The 20119-nt window shown below is 40.6% G+C and overlaps 1 protein-coding gene across 2 annotated transcripts in view; it reads left to right on the top strand.

The window, feature by feature from the left end:
• The window catches only part of LRIG3 (leucine rich repeats and immunoglobulin like domains 3), a 49053-nt gene that overhangs the window by 8132 nt on the left and 20802 nt on the right, over window positions 1–20119 (top strand). The window lies entirely within an intron of this gene.

The following is a 20119-nucleotide window of genomic DNA, read 5'->3' as shown; positions in this document are numbered from 1 at the left end:
TTTCATTTGTTTCATTTTAGTGAGTGCTGAGTAATCTTTACTGACCTTGAATAATCTCACTTTTCTTTCTCCTTAATTTGTTGCATTGCATCTGACCAGGGATTATTTTGTTCATTTTATGTAATGACTAATACTAATTACTGAGATTATGTAGTATCTGCAGAGGGTTATTTGTGTGATGAGACTGCTAATTCAATGTGGGTTGTGAAAAATTGTCTTCATTCTTCATATCTATGAAATAGTTGAAAATGTTTTTCTCTGCCTCTTCTACAATGGTTTTCTCCTGTAGGTGTCTTTGGGTGTTGCATATACCATCATTGTTCCTAAAGCACCATTAATTTCTGTCTTGTGTTACATAGGGTAGAGCATTTTCTTTTATATAGAAACACATAAACATCAGAGCTAAAAATTGGTACTGAAATTTCAAAAGAAATAGTTCAACTATATACCATGGCTTAAGTTAGAAAATTTCCATGGCACCATGGTTAAATACCACGTCATTCCAAGCAGCTCTCAGAGCTGTTTGACTTATTTGATCAAGGGTTTTGTTTTGTTTTGTTTTTTAACATTTTGTGGAGAGAAGCAGATTTTGGGGGTCATTTGCACAAGTTAAATCCTTTGAAAATATGTTAAAGGAAAGGAGAAATCAGTTGGAATCTTGAGCAGAAGATTTAATGTTGGTGCTCCATGCTGTTGCCGCTATGAGCAGTGGGGGGACCCTTCCCAGCTGGATGCAGGGATGTTTACCTGGTGAGAACCATCCTCCTTGCTCATCTTTAGCAGTAAATGGCACCTAATGTCCAGAGATGAACATCTGATCATGTTCAGACCACTTCTGATAATGTCAGTGAAGCCTGGAGAAGTACAAGGGTCTTGGGGTGCCAGGTGGATGAGCATTGAACTCCCCCATTAACAGAGCTCATCTCTCCCCTTTTTGGGGATCTGTGAGAATGCAAAAGACCTAAACAGATTTGCTTTCCTTTGAATCCCACCTAGCATGATCTCAGAAGTCAGGCCCCTGCTAAGGGCAGGACATGGTTTGTGGGTTTTATTTTGCTTTGTTGTTCCTTTTTTCCTCTGTCTTGTAGCCTTGCCAGCCAGGATGCTATATTTTAAGGGAAGAAATGCATAAGGTTTGGAATGAACATATAGTAAAACTATTACCGTGGCATAAGTAAGTTGATTTTCCCGGACGTGGTAGTTTCTGCGTCCTGTGAAGCGGCATGAGCGACTCAAGCATGGGACATTTTTGAAAACTGTGACTTGAGTTAGGACAGGTTGGAATCCATGAGCCCTATAACATTATTGTTGAACAACAGAGTTCTCATTGGTCATTAAATAAAGCTGGTTAGGTCTTAGTCTGGACACTGATGGTTTCTATAATAGCGCCCAATAGGTAAGTACTCATCTATATGTTAGAATTGAAAAGCTTTAGGTCCCTGAATGTCAAAGGAGTACCCCGATTACTTGACAAAAATGTAGATTTCCTGACCCTATCCCTAGAAATTCTGAATTAATGAGATGGCGTGGGGCCCAGGAATGTCCATTTTAACACATCTACTTTACCACATCTGATTAGATATTGCATAAATATTTCTGGAGCTACTGATAAACCCCAGTTTGTTATAATCAAATAAGCCTTTTCTCATTATTTCTCATTTCAAAGGTAGAGCATTTCTCCCATATCCACCATGATCTTCATGACTCTAATTTTTCTGAAAATGTCAATGTCATCCTTCCAGAGTGATTATTCTAACTATTGATCACTTTGCTGATAGGAGCACAAAATGTGAGTTCTACCAATGGACAGCCAATGAAGAGATTTAAAACAGAGTAAGGTGATCAGTTTTGCTCTTTGACAGTGTCCTTCTGGCTTTAGTGTGGAAGATGTCCTAGTGGTGGCTGAGGGTGGTATAGAAAGGGCAGATCACCATGGGGTAGGAGGGAGGAACCACCACAGGAGCCCAAGAGTGATGACAGCATTGTGTCACTGCAGTAGAACAGCCGTTGAAGCAAAGCTCAAGGTGGATGGAATTATTTGCCGCCTCTTCCCTTTGCTAGGTTTGAGATCTTAGTCAAGTTACTATTTATGTTTCCTTATCTCTAAAATGAGAATTATAACAATGCCCACCTTAGAGGGTTGTTGTGAGGATTTGGAAAAATAATGCCGATAAAACCATTGGACAGATGCTGAGTGCTCAGTGACTATGAGCGGTGATCATGATGATGACGGTCATGCCCTTGAGTGAAATTCACTGAATAAATGAGCAGGGCATTTTAAGGGCTGGGGACACAGCAGTGAACAAACCAGACAACTTGCTCCTATGAAGTTTTTATTCTAGTGAGGAGTAAAAGAACAATGAGTAACAATCCTTTTTTTAAAAAAAAGATCACTTCAGTTCCTTGGTACATGCTGTCAAGGAAAAGGGAGGAGGACCAGAAGAGCCCTTTAATGGCACTGGGAAAGGTTTCTGAGTATTTACCAAATCCTTCTATGTGCTTGGGTACTGGTCTAAGGTGGAGATTCAGCAGTGAACAGACAGATGAAATCCCTGCCCTCACAGAGCTGCCTTCTCATGGAAGGGGAAGTACAAAAAGTCAAGTAAAAGATGTGGTCAGAAGGCGGTGAGGAGGCAGAGGAGTGTGTGTGGCAGAATAGGGATTGACAGTTTTAAATGGGGATGCAGGGAGGGGCTTGCTAGGATGGTGACACTTGAATCGGGGAAGGGGGAGGTAAGGGTTGTGTGCAGCCATCTCCTTAAGCCTCCCCTACCCTCTCCAGGTCCGTCTTGCCTCTTATATCCAACTCTTACATGGCAATGAATGAGTTTGTTTCTGTTTTTCTCCCATGCTATACTTTGGGGCTTGTGGCTGACTCTCATTTTCCCCAGCACTAAGTGCAGGTGTATGGTGTATAGCTCGTGGTAGGTATAACAATTAAGGAATATTTATGGAAAGCCACATGCACTTAACATTATCCAGGCAGGTGTATTCGTCTATGCTACTGGCTAAAAATTTACAGTGGAAACAAAGCATACCTATGTTTTACTTATGTTCAGCTCTGCATGCATGGTAAATAATAGTAATCAATTGTAACAACAGCAACAATAATGAGTAAAAGAAAGAAGTGGTTTAAGTAGGGAAGGGATTCAGCTCACCACTCTCACCAGGGAACACGTGCCCTATAGTGTGTTTGAGATGGAAGTGTGTGGGAAATAAAAGTCCCCTTTTGTATTTGCCTTTTTCAGTTTCAGTATCTCAATACACCAGGGATGACTTTTGTCTTCAGAGATACAGATTTTTCATAGACCCTGTGTCCAGCACACATGTGAACTACTTTATCGGGTCCTAAACTAAAAATTCAAAACAAAAAATAATAACAAAATACAAAATCGATCTGTTCCAATACTGAAGAAAGAACTGGCCCTCTAGGACTCAGAGAGGGAGAGGGAAGGAGAATAGGTTCACATAAGAACACTTTGCTGGTGTTTTAAGTGATCTTCCAGGGTGTGTTAGTGATAGATGTTTTCCCTCGTGCATTCCAGGGTAGAACTCAGGTCTCACTGAACTATCAGTCCCCTAAGATGCCCAGGCCAGAATTTGGCCCAGAGGAGGTTCTCCTTCAATATCTGAGTGGATGAGAGGAAGGCCCAAGCTGGGAACAGGGCACACGTGTTGTTATCTTGTCTCTCACTAGTGTCTTGTCTGACCTCCGGCAGACTTAATTATCTCTGCTTTATCTGTAAGAGCAGTGGGAGATGTCTGCGCCTCTATCTCAGGTAGTTCCAGTACAGAATCGAATGGCTTAAAGCAAAGGTGAGGACTCTGAAAAGTGTGAGCCACAACAGTTGGATCTGAGAAGGACAGCAGGAGTTAGAAACCTTATCCTGGCAGCAGCCGGTGAGGGACAAAGAAAGAACTTTGCATCTGGACTAGGTTTTCTGGAAAACTTTTGCTCTCTTCAAGTAGTTCAAAGAGCTGGTAAACACTCAGTTATAATAATAACGGAGCAACATTTCTAGCCCAAGGGCTTGTGCGCCTATAAGGAAGATTTTGAGCTGTTCTGGGTGCCCAGCAACACCACCTACTATGTGTTAAGTACTGGGGAACAAAGGAAAAGAGAACTTGGCCTCTGCCCTCAGGAGACTTTGAATAATGAACAAAGGGAAGATCGACAGTACAGACATGCTCCCCATAGGATGATGCCCTGGATGATGGGGAGATGCCCAGCTGGGCCAGTGCAGAAGAGCGCTGCAGCTTCCGTGTGTGCGGAGGGCAAGGGTGTGTGAGGTCTAGAGAAGGAAAAGACACGCGATGCATTGGTTAGCAATGCACTTAGCTGTTTTAAAGGTTTGGGGGACCGAGTGACGTATTTCCTAAGCAGAGGAATGAAATGACTACATTTTGTTGATGCACAAAATCATCTTCTCTCCTTGTTTTCAGGTAGTCATTAAACCATGTTCATTTTCAAAATCAAAGGCCATGAAGATAAATAATGTGCTTTTTAAAAAAATCATAAACAATTATGACTTGCCAATTACCTGCTATCCAGCCATCCTTAAAACTATCCCAACTCTGAGCCTTGCTGTATGTTAGGGCCATCCATATCTTTCTTTGTCCCCACAAAAGGAAACTGACCATAGGGCGGGTGTCATATAAGTGTTGACTTGTATGTATGATATATGTATGATGTATGTATTATGTATGTATGATGTATGTATGAATGAAAAGGATGGGGTTGGGCGAGTGATCAGAAATCAGATCTGCAGTATTCTTTTATCGATGTATTGACCCCAGCACCATATTAGGTGGAAACTTCATCCATAAGCACGCATTTTTCATTGAACATTTCAAAAATCAGCCTAATAAAAAAACCGGGAGACAGTGATTTGAGAGACTATTGCTTGGTTGTATCGCACCGAGTTTATTTAAATAATTCATCAGACTTACTTTGTGATTTTTTAAAAACATATTGATATTTTAATAGTTCACAGCTCAGAGACAGCTTTATACAGGGAAGGCAAAGTGTTATGTTTTCAAGTGATGATGTAGATAAGTAATTTTGTAACTATGTGGTAAAGTTCAAATAGTTGTTTATTTGTTTTTAAACCAAACCTATGTAAGTCAGCTTTTGAAAGGAGGTTGCCATTGCATCATATTAATTAGGGAAGTGGGGAGAAGCTTTGGTCAACATTAGAATTTAAGTTTCTGGGGAATCAGGGAGCTTTGTTCTGATTAAGATGGTAAATCCCATCTTCACCCATTTGTGGGTGTAGGTGAGCCCATCGAATTTGAGCCCCTTAACTGAAAAGTGCATCCCCCAAATGTATGCCCCACTGATGTGGACGAATGGACTAGTGTCTTTTGTATTTAAAGGACATTGCATCAGAGGGCTGCAGCCTTCACCAGGATAAACAAACCAGACGTTATGGTGTTTAATGGGAATTAGCTCATAAAGCTCAAGTCCTACAAAATAAATACATAAACATCGTAATACGATAAGTTGTATTCTTTTATTGGATTTTAAAGTGTTTGTACGTGATTTGCACATAAGAGTTTACTGTACACAGAGATGTATTCTCTACCCTCTGTGTTTATCTTCACAATTAATCATAAACCAGTCCCCATAATACAAGTTTGCTGGGTGTTCGAACTCTCAATCTAGATTTGAAACATAAATTTGTAATCCTGCTGTGGTGCTTTCAGCTCTTGAGGAATTTTCCACAGCTCTTAGGTCAAGAGTAGAATCCATCCCAAGACCTCCAGTGGTCTGGATGATCTGAGTCCTCTTTTCCAGTGGGTTTCCTCTAGGCCCCTTTCTCCCTTCTAGCAGTGTGCTAGCTTGTTCTGTGTCAGGCCCCGTTGCTGACTTTTCTCTCGGCCTACAGTACTCACCCTTGCCCAGCGCTGTTTTCCTATCACCCTCCCTTAGAGTCCACATTATTATCATACACATGGTGACATCTGTATCAGTTGTGTATCTGAGATTCTTTCACGTCCCTTTCCCCCACCAGAATGAAATTTCCTAAAAGCTGAGAGCGTGTGTGTTTTCATCCCCATGTGTTTTCATAACCCTAGCATGTAGCTCCATGTCTGGCACCTGGGAGGTATGCATGGTTATTGAATGAATGACTCAATGAAGAGCCCAGACCCAGTTAATATTATATATAGTTAACGGTAGAAAAAACTATTCAGTTAACCTTTCTGTTTGTGCCCCTCCATATACACTTAAAAATCATTTTCAGGACTAAAACTTACTTTTTCCAAGGTAACAACATTCTTAGATATGACGTCATGAACCAGTGGACGACTTTGTTCAGTGGCCGTTCTCGGAGCCCATAAAATGGTTTTGAACTTGACCTTCCAGCATAGCTTGCCAGAAATTCTCCTGTATGACCAGCGTCTATCCTGAACCTGCACCATTTTCTCATCTCTCCCTTCAATGTCATGCTAGCCATTTTGACTGCTGCTTTGAAGTATCAAGTGCAGCTTCTGCCAGCGACGTTTCTGTGCTGAGCCAAACTTGTGCTGCCAAGATAGACAAAACAGTAACGTTACAGCCAGTTGCTTTTTCATGATAGGGGTGGCAAGAGTCAACATGTCTCTCTCCCAGCCTAGTTCCTTTGCCTCCTTCTCGTCCTCATTTTAGTATCTCTGCCATCTTCCACAGATGAGAGGCTCGGGGCTCTAGTTGGGTAGAGAGACCAAAACAATGAAACGGGCTGCTAACCAGTACCACCACTTTTTTCCTTGGCTGAAAGTCACTTAAGTGCTAAATTCAAAACATGAAAGGAAAGGCAATTATAAGTATAAGCACTTCCTTTCTAAAATCACCTGCCTGACAGTCTCCCTTCCTCCCTATGAAGCTTTAGCTGGCAGATAGAGCAGTCGCTAGAACGAGGTTGAAGGCAAAATGAAATACCGAGGTAATATTCACGCTGCAAGTACCCTACAGCACAGGATGAACATGGTGTGCATTCTTGGACTGTCAGTTCTACTGTGCATGAGCAGTTTTAAAACGAACATTGGAATAGAACCAAAACGAGCATTTATTTTTTAGGGAAAAAAAAAAAAGATGCTTTTTGAAGTTAATCACTAATTGCCGTGTAATCCTGCACAAGACACTGGCCTAGGAATAGAGGCAGTACTTTTTAAAGATGAATGGATGTTTACAAAATCAGGAAATGTAGTCAATTGTATAAATCCCTCTTTCTCTTGTTCTCCTCCTGTCTTTTTTGCTTTCACTTCCTCACCATCATCCCCATTTATGTATTGACTAAAGGGTGAGAGGAATTAGCAATGGTTTAGTAGATTGCGTAACTGGTCAAAACCAATTTTTTTTGTTGGTTTTGTGTATCTGCTTGCAATCCTGGTAACTTAGAATGGGAAGAGACATCTCTCCCTATGGAGAGATTTCTGGAAAGAAGAATTTATCGAGCCTCCCTTTGAGCCTTTTCAGGAACAAAAGCTTACTTCTTGGTGACACACTGTTCCATTGTGAATAGTCCTAATAACCGGGACTTTTTGTTAAGCTGTACTCTTCCCTTACCTTAACCTATTGTGTCAGTTCTGTGTGTTGGAAAGAATAACTTTGTTATATTTTCTGCAATTTAATACCTATAAGTCTTAAAATTCAAGGTTTTCTTAAAGCCTTCTCTTTTTCCTGGCTCAAATCCCAATTACCCTTTCCTGTGTGATACACATCTAGACCAGAGCTTTGCAGTGTCACTTTCAGCGGTGATGGGGATGTTCTAGATCTGTGCTGTTGGCTGTGGTAGTTACTAGACACATGGATATTGAACACTTGAAATGGGGCTAGTGTACTGAAGAATTCCATTTTTAATTTTATTTCATTTAAATTTAAGTAGCTACACATGCACAGTGTAGGTCTAGACTCTTAAAGTCCTCCCATATACACTTCATCTGGCATGACAGTGTAAAATATGGCACCCAAACAAGATAGGCTAAGCTAAATAAGTCTGTCCGAGAAAGACAAATACCATACGATTTCACTCATATGGGGAATTTAAGAGACAAAAACAGATGAATGGGGGCAAGAGAAGGAAAAATAAAATTAGATAAAATACAGAGAGGCAAACCATAAAGGACTCTCAGTGATAAAGAATAAACTGAGGGTTGATGGACAGGAGGAGGTGGAAGGATGGGGTAACTGGGTGATGGGCATTAAGGAGGACAGTTGATAAAATGAAGAGCGGGTATTACTTGCATCTGATGCGTCACTGAATTCTGCCCCTGAAACTAATAATACACTATCTGTTAACTACATTGAATTTAAAGTAAAAAAAAAAAATATATGGATATAAATGACGCTTCAAATTATGTTAGCCTTTAAGGACCATGTTGTATTATTGGCTCCTATCAAGCTAATAATTATTGGCTCCTATCAAGCCAAGCTCCCCAGTCTACTGTCATTTTCATAGGAATTGCTTTCACATAGGCCTTTTTAAAATGATTGATTAAAAATTCAAAACACTGCCTTATCCCAGCTTATTTCTCTGGTTGCTTCTAGACCATCATTTGAGTACGTTGAAAGGTTTGGGATGCTGATTCATCTAATAGATGCACTATATGTGTAGTTCTGTGACATTTGTACTTGATTATTCCCACCACTGTCCTTGCTCGTACAGATGTTGACCTCACAAGGGCCACAGTCTGACCCAGTCACAGCCACTAGCAGCTTCCTGTTTTTAAAAAATTTTTAATTCCAGCATAATAGTGTTATATTACTTTCAGGTGTACAGTTTAGTGATTCAACAGTTCCATATTACCCAGTGCACATCAAGATAAGTGTACTTTTTATCCCCATCATTTATTTACCCATCCCCCACCCATCGCCCCTCTGGTAGGCATCAGTTTGTTCTCTGTAGTTAAGAGTCTGTTTCTTGGTTTGTCTCTCTCTTTTTCCTTTGCTCATTTGTTTTGTTTCTTAAATTCCACATATGAGTTAAGTTACGGTATTTGTCCTGCTCTAACTGACTCATTTCCCTTAGCATTTTATACTCTAGCTCCATCCGTGTCATTGCAAATGGCAAAATTTCTTTTTTATGCCTGAGTAATATTCCACTGAGTGTATGTATGTCTGTGTGTGTATATCATCTCTTTATCCATCTCTCGATGGACACTTGGGCTGCTTCCATAATTGGCTATTGTAAATAATACTGCAATAAATATAGGGGTACATGTATCCCTTTGAATTAGCGTTTTCATATTCTTTGGATAAATATCCAGTAGTATAATTAATTACTGGATTGTAGGATAGCTCTATTTTTAACTTTTTGAGGCACCACCACACTATTTTCCACAGTGGCTGCACCAGTGTGCATTCCCAGTAGTGCACAAGGTTTCCTTTTTCTCTACATCCTTACCAACACTTGTTGTTTCTTATGTTTCTGAATTATAACCATTCTCACAGGTGTGAGATGCTGTCTCATTGTAGTTTTGATTCACATTTCCCTGATGATGAGTGATGTTGAGCATTTTTTCGTTTGCCTGTTAGCCATCTGGACGTCGTCTTTTGAGAAATGCCTGTTCATGTCTTCTGCCCATTTTTTTTTCCAATTTATTTATTTTCAGAAAAACATTATTCATTATTTTTTCACCACACCCAGTGCTCCATGCAAGCCGTGCCCTCTATAATACCCACCACCTGGTACCCCAACCTCCCACCCCCCCGCCACTTCAAACCCCTCAGATTGTTTTTCAGAGTCCATAGTCTTCATGGTTCACCTCCCCTTCCAATTTACCCAAATTCCCTTCTCCTCTCTAACGCCCCTTGTCCTCCATGCTATTTGTTATGCTCCACAAATAAGTGAAACCATATGATAATTGACTCTCTCTGCTTGACTTATTTCACTCAGCATAATCTCTTCCAGTCCCGTCCATGTTGCTACAAAAGTTGGGTATTCATCCTTTCTGATGGAGGCATAATACTCCATAGTGTATATGGACCACATCTTTCTTAATCCATTCATCCGTTGAAGGGCATCTTGATAGAACCAAGATGCTCTTCTCCCCATTTTTAAATTGGATCTTTTGGTTTTTGGATGTTGAGTTATCTAAGTTATTAATATATCTTGGATACTAATCCTTTATCAGATAATGTTGTTTGCAAATACCTTTTCCCATTCAGTAGGTTGTCTTTTAGTTGTGTTGATTTTTTCCTCCCTTGTGCAGAAGCCTTTTATTTTGATGTAGTTCCAATAGCTTATGTTTGTTGCTGCTTCCATTGTCTCAGGAGACCTATCTAGAAAATGTTGCTATGGCTGGTGTCAGGTGTCAGAAAAATTACTGCCTATGTTCTCTTCTAGGATTTTTATGGTTTCAGGTCTCACATTTAGATCTTTAATCCATCTTGAATTTATTTTTGTGTATGGTAAGGAAAGTGGTCCAGTTTCATTCTTTTGCATGTTATCTGTCCAGTTTTCCCAACACCATTTGTTGAAGAGACTTTTTCCTGTTGCTTATACTTACCTCCTTTTTTGTGATTAATAGACCATATAATTGGTATTTATTCCTTGTGTCTCTTTTAGGGACAGTACCATACTGTTTTGATGATTATAGCTTGTAGGATATCTTGAACTCTGGCATTGTGATACCTCTAGTTTTGTTTTCTTTTTTTAAGATTGATTTGGCTACAGGGTCCTTGTGGTTCCATACAAATTTTAGGATTGTTTGCTCTAGTTCTGTGGAAAATGCTGTTGGTATTTTAATAGGGATAATATTAAACTTCTAGATTCCTTTCAGTAGTATAGATATTTTAACAATATTTGTTTCTCCAGTTCAAGAATACAGAATATCTTTCCATGTCTTTGTGTTGTCTTCAGTTTCTTTCATCAGTTTTTTTTTAAGCTTTTATTTACTTATTTGACAGAGAGAGAGAGAGAGATCACAAGTAGGCAGGCAGAGAGAGAGGGGGAAACAGGCTCCCCGCTGAGCAGAGATCCCGATGCGGGGCTTGATCCCAGGACCCTGAGATCATGACCTGAGCTGAAGGCAGAGGCTTAACCCACTGAGCCACCCAAGTGCCCCTTTCATCAGTGTTTTATGGTTTTCAGAGTATAGTTCTTTCAATTCTTTGGTTAATTTATTCCTAAGTATTTTATTATTTCTGGTACAATTGTAAATGGGATTATTTTCTTAATTTCTCTTTTTGCTGTTTCATTATTAGTATATAATAATGTATCAGATTTCTGTACATTGATTTTGTATCCTAACAACTTCCTTTAAAGATTCATGTCACTCTGGATAAAGATAAAGATAAGGGATGTAAGCTTACCACTTGCCTGTCTGATCATCATCACCACATTATCCATGTCTTTTTCACAAGAACAATTTAAATACTTGGTTAAATGTGATGTTCTTAGTCCGTTGGTCTGTGAACCATATCAGAAAATAAAATAACATTAATTTAACCTGGTGTGTTCATACAGAATTAATCTGCATGAGAACTGTTTATTAATTTGAGGTTCAGAATAATGATGTGTTTTCTGGTTTGTACTATCATCTTGAATGAAAATCCTTTGTATAGGCTAATTTTTCATTAAAATATACAAAGCTAAGTTGGGTGAATTTTGGGGTAAAAAAAATTACAGTAGCTCTTTTGAGGGAAGGTTTTGTGGTTTATTTTGCTTTTTAGAGAAAAACCGTTTTATTCATTGATTGGATTTCTGTTGAAGACTTCCTATTAAGCCTAGTGGGCTGAATATATTCATTTAACTCTGCTCTTTCTTAAAACTCCCTTAAAATGGAATTAAGGTCTAAAAAAATATACACAGAGAGGAACAAAGATAAAATAGGCAAGAAGACAGTCCAAATAAGAAATGTCATAAAAATTTTGCAAGCAGATGAACAAATTATAACTGACTTAAAAGAGAGAAAATGGAGTGGATCCCAAAAGCAGCAACTTGGTTGTTTTGTTTTGTTTTCAGTGGAACCATTCTGAGTTCAGAAATTCAAAGCCTATAAGGGTACAAGGTAGGACTGAAATTGAGGGAAAAGTTAAAACTCTTTTATAACAAGCAATGAGACCTCCAACTTTCTCCTCCATACTCATCCTCCAGAACTCAAAGCCTAGTGATTGACATTAGCAGAAGATTAGAAGTTACCCTCTGGAGAGTTGAAAGTCTCTAGAATTTGGGACACAAGCCAAGCTGGGCAAGGAAGGGATGAGGATTGAGGATAGCATATTCTGCAATCAGGGAAATTAAATCTTATCTAAACACTGAGGATGACACTTCCTTGCCCCAACTTATTTACCTGTGAGCCTTCCTAGATATTAGCAATCATGCTTGGACCCACTGAACTAGAGACTGGAAGATCAGAGTAATAAGACATGTGGAGATCCCATCATGAAATAGATCCCCTCTCTGCCACCATGGTGGCACTCACCAGTCAGCAAGTCTATTCTGCACACAGTCTTCAGTAAACTTTTGAGTGCTTTTTATTAAATATGAATGGTTAGCCCAGTGATTGCCAGACTTGTGTAGACATTTCAAATAAGATCAAGTGTCTATGGAGTGTCTGGGTGGCTCAGTCAGTTAAGCATCTGACTCTTGATTTCAACTCGGGTCAAGATCTCAGGGTCAGGGGATCAAGCCCCATGTCAGGCTCCTTGCTGGGTGTGGAGCCTGCTTAAGATTCTCTCTCTCTCCCTCTGTGTCCCCCCACCCTTCTTCTCCCCATCTCTAAAATTAAATAAATAAATAAGATCAGTGTCTGAAATAAATGGGAAAAGAGAACCAGAGACAGTGGAAGGAAAAGGGAACCTCTGGAAAACCTAATACGTGCAGAAAAAAAGAGATGTGATAGCCACAAAGCAAGTAAAGAATGGTAAATCATTAGTAATAATAATAAGGAATATTGAGAAAATAAGGACGAACTTTTGAACGTTAAAAATATAACAGACTCTTTAAAAGGTTAACAGAAGTGTTGAAAGAAAGTCGAAAACTTTATCCAAAAGAAGAACGGAAAGACAAAGGGATGGAAAATGGGAGAGGAAAAAATGAGAAAATAGGAAAATCAGGCAGAAATCTATTCCCGACCTTACTGGAATGCCACAGAGATGTATGTGGAAGTAGAAGGGAGGAAATGATCAGACAAACAAAAAAATATCCCAGAACTAAGAAATACACGTTTCTAGTTTGAAAGACCCTACTGAGTGCAAGCAGTTGAAACCAGGCCTACCACTGGAGATAATACTGGGCAGTCTCAGAATATCAGGAGTAAAGTGAAGCTCTGAGGCATAAAACAACACAGGTGACCTGTGGGGGTTGACGGTGGTTCTCCTCGTGTGTTGCCAGTGACACCTGTATCACCCAGGAACTTGGTAGAAATGCAGATTCTCAGGTTCTATCTAACCTGCTGTAAGAAACCCCTGTCCTCTGGCTCTGATGTCTGCCCACGTTTGAGAAGCATGGAGATAGAGAATCAGAATGGCTTCTGGCTCTTCTGTCAGTACTTCCATGAATGCTTTGGATAGGGTAAAACAGTGTCTTCAAAATCCTAGGGGAGAATGACTTTGAAATTCTGTATGCACTCAACTGTCAATCCTATAAAGACATTTTGAAACATGGGGGCTGAGGAGAGCACCTCTGTTCATGGTTACTTGGAAAGCTAGTGGAGGATATGCCCCAGGAAAATGAGGGAGTAAACCAAGGGTGAAGATGGGCAGCCAGGCAGTGGGACTCCCAAAAGAGGTCCCCCCCGCAAAGCGAGGCCAGGTTCTGCAAGCGGCTCCATTTTCTATATAATGTTTGTCTGAAGCCTTTCTAGCAAATCTGATCTTCTGCAGGGCTTGTCATCCAAATCCAGAATCACAGCTCCTTAGGCATGCCTGAGATCATTGCTTTCTTGTCCTCCTGCTTGACAGGTGAGAAAATCAAGGTCCACAAAGTCTAGTAAATCAAAATACAACCAAGAAGAGAATCAAAATCCCCTTGCTAGGGAACTATGATTGGAATTGCTGCTTCAACAAAATGGCAGTTTTGCTTTTTTTTTTTTGGCTGGCAGCTGTAATGGTCATCCCATTTTCTGATGTACATATGCATTTTGAACCACACTTCAGATAAATCCTTACCAGCCAATCTAAAGTTTGATCTAGAATTTCTGGATGAAGCACTGGTCACTTGTGGTTTCAAACCCATTGACTGAACCCCGAGTTCTAGGGGATCAGAGATGAATTAGTCTCTCTGTTCACAAGCAAATCACAAGCCAGGTGGGAAATGCAAACTCACAGCTGAACTGTGACAATGGTCTGGCATATGAAAAAATGTTTAGAAAGCCTCTGCCTCAAAGAGAAAGGGAAAACTTCTAAAGTTTACTAAATTTGGGCACCTGGGTGGCTGAGTTGGTTAAGCGTCTGCCTTTGGCTCCGGTCATGATCCCAAGGTCCTGGGATCAAGCCCCATATCAGGTTCCCTGCTCAGTGGGTAGCCTGCTTCTCCTTCCCCCTCTGCCTGCTGCTCCCCTTGCACGTGCTCCCTGTCTGTCAAATAAAGAAAATATTTAAAAAAAAATATTTGACTAAATTAGAATTAATTTTTATTGTACATAATTAAATTATTTCAGATTAAAATACTTGTTCAGTCTGTCTCTTTGGCATCTTAAATTTTAAGTTGTTCACTCTTAAATTTCTCTTTCCATAAAGAACTAAACTGAATTCACGCTTGGGAATCCAAAAGGGTTGTTTTCTTTGTGATGAAAATGGGTTTTTGACCCCTATTTCTTTTTTCATTTTTAACCTGTATTATAACTGGTCCGTAAATAGGGCCCTGGTCACTGTAGGATGTTCGTATTAAAGTATTATGGCCATCTTTATTCATGTTCTTGATCCAAAAGACAGTTATAGTCTATGTTGACCTGGCTTCTAGCTGACAGAATGGACTCTCTGCTCCTTACAGTGCCCCATTTGCTGTTTAGTATTGTTAGTTCTTAATCAAGAATCTTTCTCCTTGCAAAAGTTTCCTCACTTGACTTTATTCTTTGATACCACAGTACCAGGGGACCAGTCTGAACATGTGTTCTTTTAATGAAACTTCTTAATTATCTTTTTTAGAAAAAAAGAGGAGCAAAGAGAGTTTATTTTTATCTCCATGGGAGAGGTTCTTTTGCTTGCCAAGTCTCTCTCTTAAAAGAAGCCTAATATTATGGGGTGCTAGCTATTCCAGACAAGGTGGTTTTCAAGGAAGCATTTTGTTGGGGGACAAAGGTTATTGTTGGAAATATAAGTAACCTTTAATGTATTTGCAAAATGTAGTGTTTTCTTTAACAACTTGTAATTCTTTTATAAATGGGTGCTGAAGTGGTTGCTTGCAAGTTATATATAGAAATCAGTATTTCCTTGGGGCTGGGCTGACTGCCTCAGTCAGTACAGTTAATATGCCTTCTCTGTAGAATGACTACAACTTCAGTCATTTGTTACCTACACTAACTGAATTGGACTCAAGGGGTGCGGTTAGTGATACATTCTAAGAAGGGAGGGCATTGCAACGTACAAAAAATGGTTTCAAAGTAAGCTTTGCTGCCCACATTTTCACTAAATGGTCAGTGCCACTCACACATAACCTCTTAATATGCCTAAGATGGCACATCTTTCTTCACATATCACAGTGGCAAAGCCTTAAGCTGCCTTTATCATCTGTAATAGGTAGGAGACCATTGAAACTATTGACAGGTATTTCTTATTCATCAAGAAGTTGCAGTGTCATTGGTGCAGGAATTCCAGTATGAAAAAACCTGATATTCTAGTTCCTCACAAAGAATATTCCACTCTCCTTTTAGACTCTGGAAATAAACTGACACCGTTTTTATGCACTTAAGAGTCCATGAAATTCTTTTGAGACTCTTATGCTTTGTGGAGATAGCAGTGAGTCAGGAAGTAAAACCAATCATCTTACCAAGTGATCATGTCACTAACCTCATAACTTCTATTTTGCTGTTATAATTTAGTCTGGGTTTACATTCAGTGCAGGCGTTCAGAGGATCAGAACTAAACACAGTCTTATCTATGGGAATAACACACTTGTCCATTTTCCTAGTGACAATAGACATTAAAATGGTCAGGAGCATCTCACACCTGAGCCAGCTGGGATCCCAGTCCACACCCCATGCTTTAGAAGGCCTTCCCTGTCAGCAGCACACACAGAAGTGGTAATGGAGAGTGGATGGGAACTCTAGTGGTGCCAAACTGGGTTCCAGTGTCCAGAGGTTCCAGAGCTGGAAACCTGAGCCTTTATGTCAGTGGGGGAGAAAAGCACAGTCTGTGCTCTGGGGAACCAGATGCAGAGTACTACTTCACCCCCAAAGTGGATCGCTAGGCAGAAGGTCATTGTTATCCCAACATACTGTCTTGGTCCTCTGCACCTCCCGGTGTTCCTGCACCTGGTCATGCCTGTGTTTCCCCTACCAGTGTTTCTACCCACTACTGCTAGAGCATACTTTTGTGTGATATAGTCACCCCATTCTGAAATCCCCTGTCCTCCTCCCCCAGCTGATCTTGAGATAAAGGCCCATTGCCTCTGAGGTGTATAGGGTCCCACTTGACCTACATTCCTCTCCTCCTGGCTACCTCACTCCTGGACTTCCTATCTCCCTAGTCTTCACCCATGAACTCTCTACCCCAGCCAGAAGGCTTCCTTGTGGGAAGACTTCCCTTCCTCACACTTGCTTCTGCTTGGAACGCTAGCCTTCTTGCCGTGGGACGTTTTGCTGACCACTGCCACTCCTGTCTAGGAGGCAGTTCTTTCTTCTCCATGGCCATCTTATCACAGTGGTTGTCACGGTGGTGACTCCTTCCATCTGTCTGCCTCTACCCCCCGCTAGAAGGTAAAGTACATGGGTTCAGGGACCGTATCCATCTTATTCCTTGGTAGATCTTCATTCTCAGAGCAAACCTCACCATAAGAAAATGGCAGGCTATGTTTGGCTCTGCATTTTAAAGGTATTTGGCCAAGTGAGTTACAGAAGGGGAAATTAGCAACATAGTGAAACCTTGTAGTTGGGCCCAAGAAGCTGAGGCTGAGGGAAACTACCTGGGACTCCTGTTTTTTCCTGTGGCCTCTCAAATGCCTGAGGGAACCGTCTGTGCTCTGACAGACCAAGCCCCCAGGTCTGTGTGTGTCCACAAGGGACTAATTATCCTTGACCTTGGCGAGGATTTGACCATGGAACACCTTGTACTGTCAACATACACAGATGACCGAAACGTTCGCTGTCCTTTTGGGTTGGATTTGCACAACGTTGCGATGCCTTCCAATACTTATAGGACTTACATATTGTGATTTTTGAACAATGGAAAGATGGTACTTCCACGTCAAGTCATGGGGAAAAGTATTCACTCAGTTTGTTTGTTTGTTTTGTTAAAGCATTGCACATCCTGCCAAAAATATTAATTAACCACCGTGCTTTCAGTGTGTTCATCGGTTTTGGCATTTATCCATATTTGGAGAAAAAGCTGGAGTTGAATTGAATCTTTATCTTTTAGAAGAAGCTATTTGTGACCAACTCTATTAGAATTATGTTTATTTTGAGGGTTTAGGTGATTTAAAAGATCTTTCAATGTAGTTTTTAATGGAGTTGTCTCCGTTTTTAGAAACTCTTGCATGATACAGAGAAAGTGTGTTTTGTTTAAACTGGTACATATCACGTGGTTATTTGTCAGTCTCTGAGAGCTAATATGAAACTGGTATTTGGATTTAATTCAGTTCCATTAGAACAGAGTTAAAATTCTGTGATACAGGGACTATTATCCTGGCAGTTGTAAGGGATTTTTGTGCGAGGAAGCAGGGCTGACAAAGAGAGCACTGTGCACTCTCCGTCTGCAACAGAGCACTTTCACACTGCAATTTAGGAAGTGTGCAGTTCAGGAAATTGCTGGCTTTGGCTGGAGCATACTTTAACTGCAAGGAAAATTTTATTCGTCACTCAAGTAATTGGCAGTTTTAATACCTTGTTCATAATTACTTAATAAACAAACGAACATATAAACCGAAGATTGTATGGCCTGTTATCTAACTCGTGGCCTTATTTGACCAACATGATAGACACCTGTGGGTCTCCCTCTCCCTCCCACAAAAAAACAGTTTGTTCCATTTATTGCAAAAATCTATAGCTGAGCGTTTTCTTTGTGTTGTTAAATGTTAAGTGTGGCTCTACTAGCCTCAGACAGCCTGGGAGCCAAAACCAGATGCCGAGTGTGATGGGACGTGGTGACTAGGGACAGGGGAGGGCAATGGAGAGAGGGGAGCATTTCAGGGTTACTTTGCTGTTTGTGGGAGGACATCCTGGTAATGCAAACATTTGGGTTATGTGTTTAAGAGAACATTTTTGTTCCCTAAAGTGTGGTTTTGTTTAACCCACACACCCTGACCCTAAGGCCCTGTGGCTTGTCTCTTGGACTAAATCCATCTCCGGGATCTAGAAATTGACTAATTGTCTCGCTTGCATTACCCTGTACCTCACAACTAGATCAAGGAGTTTATACACTGGCAAATCCAGATGTGGGAAATGGTCAAAATCAGAGGTCATGGCTGACTTGACTCTAAACAAAGTCTGTAAGACTTTATGGGAGACTAAGGGGCTTGATATTTGTTACTTGTAAATAGGACTGTTAAACCTTTTTTTTTTTTTTTAACCTTACTATAATCACAGACAAATTCAGCTCTTAAGATACGCATCACCTATGCCTGTTACCTTGTATAGGATTACATGAGAACATAGTTAGATTCCCAGATGACCTGGATCAAAAGACATGATTCCCTGCAGTCCTTAAAAGTAACATACAGAGGGTTTTGACAGTATTTTGAGAAGTTTTGTTAGGTTATTGTAGTTTAAATAGAAAAAGTCCAACCTGATTTCTCCCTTAACTGTTCTTTCTTACGGGGAAATCAGCACCTGACATTGGCACATATTTGGTCTTCTACTCTGGTGCGTGGCAAATATGTGCACACCCCTTGGTTTTCTCCCTGGGGTACAAGCAAGACTGGGGAGACCCTGTTTCCAGGGCATCCTTAGTGTTGGCATGGTTATGGCTCTATGAGGGAGTGTTGAGTCCCACATTAGTTTGAAACCAGAAGTTCAGCATTTCTTTATTTTTTTTTTTTTAAGATTTTATTTATTTGAGAGATCACAAGTAGGCATAGAGGCAGGTAGAGAGAGAGGAAGGGAAGCAGGCTCCCCGCTGAGCAGAGATTCCGATGCGGGGCTTGATCCCAGGACCCTGAGATCATGACCTGAGCCGAAGGCAGAGGCTTTAACCCACTGAGCCACCCAGGCACCCCAGAAGTTCAGCATTTCTGCAACAGTGGGAAGTTGTGGCCCTTTCTGGGCGGGGTTGGGAGTGTGCATCTCCACATAAGAACTTAACTGCCAAATATATTTGACATTATATTCTATGAAACTAACCTTCAGCAATTGCTTTGGGCCAATATGACCTCATGGGTCAAAAACCCTAGTTTCCTAATTTTACAGTTGTCTGTAATACCTCTATGGGGGAATGTTACTGTGATTAAATGCCAAAAGGCATAATATATGAACAATTCTTAGCCTCAGCTTGACATTTAAGATGTTCTCCACGTTCTTAGGTTTCATAAACAGTCCAAAACAGAGGGGCAGAGACCTATCTCCTTACTTCAGAGGACCTCAGAGAATGACAGAAAAGACCAGGAGTGTGAAAGCGCTGTGTCAGAATGCAGCATAAGATTTTGTGAAAAATATGCATGAGGGACTCTTAACTCAGAGACCTTCTGAAATGGTGAGAGGCCTGTGTGCTGTAATAATGCAAAAGAGCTTAATAAATTCTCAGAGCACTATAGAAATACATTATTGGGGGCGCCTGGGTGGCTCAGTGGGTTAAGCCACTGCCTTCGGCTCAGGTCATGATCTCAGGGTCCTGGGATCGAGTCCCGCATTGGGCTCTCTGCTCTGCAGGGAGCCTGCTTCCCTCTCTCTCTCTCTGCCTGCCTGTCTGCCTGCTTGTGATCTCTGTCTGTCAAATAAATAAATAAAATCTTTAAAAAAAAAGAAATACGTTATTGGTAGAAAGAGACACACATGAGATATATTTCCTAAGTTCTCTCATTAAATGAGGCTTACTCTTAGACTA

Source organism: Neovison vison, chromosome 12 (genome assembly GCF_020171115.1).
Source record: "Neovison vison isolate M4711 chromosome 12, ASM_NN_V1, whole genome shotgun sequence".
NCBI lineage: Eukaryota > Metazoa > Chordata > Mammalia > Carnivora > Mustelidae > Neogale > Neogale vison.
Note: the sequence above shows the minus strand (reverse complement) of the source record. Positions and strands in the feature narration are given on the sequence as shown.